The 2,999-nt window shown below is 43.0% G+C and overlaps 1 pseudogene across 1 annotated transcript; it reads left to right on the top strand.

The window, feature by feature from the left end:
• Window positions 1-293: 293 nt before the first annotated feature.
• LOC116538961 lies at window positions 294-2,202 on the top strand (annotated as a pseudogene). Its single transcript, XR_004263865.1, has 3 exons — window positions 294-457; window positions 855-976; window positions 1,268-2,202. The product of XR_004263865.1 is annotated as a neugrin-like (transcript).
• The last annotated feature ends 797 nt before the right edge of the window (window positions 2,203-2,999 follow it).

Consider the following 2,999-nt stretch of genomic DNA (forward strand, 5'->3'; position numbering starts at 1 on the left):
CGAGTACAAATAAGAAACACTGAGCAACAAATTTAACCTTAAAACAGAGGAAATAACTTCGTTTTTCAAATAAATTAGAAAGTGGAGATGGAACCAGAAACATTATTTCATGTTTCTGAATTTGATTTGACAAAGCTTTGCCTGAGTAATTATTGGCGAATAATCTTGTACATTTATGTGCAATTTAAAGAGATGGCATAAGTAAAGGGAGAACATCTTATGTAATATCTTTTAAAATCCATTCTGTCAAAGGATATACCCAATTTGGCTGCTGAAGTCTGGCTTGCGTCGACATGGTGGTTATCCTGAGTCTCTAGAAGGGCGAGCGCATTCGTGCTGGCATCGCCTGCTGCAGGTTTGAGACCCAGTAGGTGGCGGGTCTAGGCCCTATTGGCCGGGAACCTGACCCTGATTCCCACTGGGAGCCGGAGGAACCAGAGCTGCAGGAAGTGGAGAGGTAACTGCTTTTCCCTGGCCCTCAGCTTGAAGCAGCACCTGGCTCCCCTGCGTCCCCTTGGCACTGGGGGTCCTGCCAGATAGCAGCTCTAGTTCCTTCTTACCCCTTGTCAGGGCCCAGCGCCAGGTGTTCGGCTACCCTGGGACCACTGGTTCCTTCACTAATGACTAATAGTTCCTTCACTATGTCATTGCCAGTTTAGAGAGTTCGGCATGGTTAAGGGTAGTTATTGTTTTAGGGGTTAGCTTTCTGGGTGTATAGAGCAGCCTTAAGGGGGCAACATGGCCCGGTTGTGATCAAAGAGAAGTGGGCTAAGCGCTCCATGACTTAGCCTGAGGCTCTTCAAACATCCATCCTGCTTCCATGCATGGCTTCCTCCATTGGTTCTCTCCCCCAGCACCCTGCAACGCTGGAAAAAAGCAATCCGATTCCAGAAAATTTGGAGGCAAATGGAGGTGCCTGGTCCTGGTCAGTTCCTAGGCTGGCAGAAGGCTCTGCTGTCAGCACTGATGCACTGAAGCGATCCAAAGAGGCTTCCCCCCTCCCCCCCCCACCAGTGTCGCTGTCTCAATGGCACCATCTCCGCTCCTGAAACCTCTACCTCTTGGGTTCAAACGAATCTCCCGCCTCAGCCTCCTGAGTAGTTGGGATTACAGGCACCCGCCACAACGCACGACTAATTTTTTGTATTTTTAGTAGAGATGCTGCTTCACCATATTGGCCAGCCTGGTCTCAAACTCCTGACCTCAGGTGATCCACCCGTCTCGGCCTCCCAAAGTGCTGGGATTACAGTGTGAGCCACCGTGCCAGGCGCAGAAGTTTAAAAAGCAAGTTTGTACCCACATTGGAACAGAAGCTGAAGCAGGATTTAAAAAAAAAAGTCCTTAAGAAAGCTGGGCTTGCCTAGCTCCCGCAGCTCCAGGGCTCTGGGAACGCCTCGAAACTGCTCCCTGCGGGCCACTCTGTATTAGGATCTTTGCTTATGCCAGGGCATGAAGCCTCGTCCAAAGACCCGAAATAACAGCACCACTTTGAAAGCAATAGATTCAAATACTCACAGGGAAAATACACCAAGGAGATGGAAGGGAAGGAATGAAGGAATCCAGGGCCTGGAAGAGAGATTTTGCAACCCTGGGTCATCAGGCAGAGCTGCAGAAGTACTCCAGTGATTGTGAGGGCACCAGAAGGACTGGCCATGGTGGGCTGCCAAGTGATCAGAAGCTGGCGGAGTTGAAGGCGAGGGAGCGGGTAACTTCGCAGCAAAGTAGCGCAGAGCGGGCAGGGGCTCTTTGACAGCAACGGCAACTTTCTGTACAGAATTTGAGTCGTGGCTTGGCTTGTGGAGATGCCTCGTGAAACAGCTGGGCAAGGATTAATATATATGGAGCAGCCTGGAATTCCGTGTATGGATAAGCCAGCTTGGAACAGGAAGAAGTGATGAGCCTGGGATGTGGGTGGAAAGAGCTGCGTGGATAGATTCAAACTTCCTATAGTGGTGCTCCCAGTCTGACCTCTGTAGATCTTCAGTACTCAACCCTTCTTGCCTGGGCTCTCTGTATGTTGAAAACCAGTCTGTCTTGCATGTATTGTTACAATTTTCTGTGGTACTTGCAATATATATTTGAGCAGAAGTGAAAATTTTGACTTCTGACCTCATTTCCTTCTTTATCAGTGAACACTAACAGTTCTGGGAAAACTTAGTCAATTGGCTTTCCTCACAAGCAAAATCAAGAAAACTGTAGCAAGAAAGAAAACATATTTAGGATTATTTTTATAAATAATTTTTATAATTATTAGTTCTAAAATATAAATGTCTATTGTACAATAAAAATTATTACACTGTTTACTATTTTGTTATTAGCATATGTCATGGCATATAACCTAACATTAAATAGAAGTTTAAAGTATTTATGGGATTTTAAAAAGTTTTGGGTCCATGAAAATATTTTAAAATTATTCTGTAATCATTTTTATCACAACTACGAAGAATCAAAACAAAATATTTCATGTGCTGAAACTAGTAAAAGATCAATTGAATCCCGTAAGTTTCAGAAGATAAGGGCTAAATGTGGTACAGTTTGGAAGATATTGTCAGAGGAAATGGAAGAAGCTCACACCAGGCTTATCTGCTCTGTTTACAGTAAGGTATGGTGAAGAAGGAATGAAGGCAATTTCAAAGGATCAAAACTCATTCATTTAGGAGGAGTGCAGGCATGCAGTCAGAATACAAAATGGATATAGAATAAAAACCCTAAACCCATTTTACTCATCAGGAATATCAATTTGTAGAAATAGCAGTGGTTCATGTAGGTTAAAAAAGATGAAATAGGTATAAGAGCATATGATGCATATAAAAATTATTTACACATAAATACAAATACATATAAATATATTTACAGAAAATATATACATTATATATTGTAGATATTTATACATAATATAGGGTGAATATATACCTATATATTTTGTGTGCATATGTATGTATGTATAAATATAAAATGTATTTTCTTTAATTTGGCATCTGCATCAGAAAAACAGGCCT

The sequence above is a fragment of the Sapajus apella genome, unplaced genomic scaffold (genome assembly GCF_009761245.1).
Source record: "Sapajus apella isolate SASKATOON/1434 unplaced genomic scaffold, GSC_monkey_1.0 scaffold4, whole genome shotgun sequence".
NCBI lineage: Eukaryota > Metazoa > Chordata > Mammalia > Primates > Cebidae > Sapajus > Sapajus apella.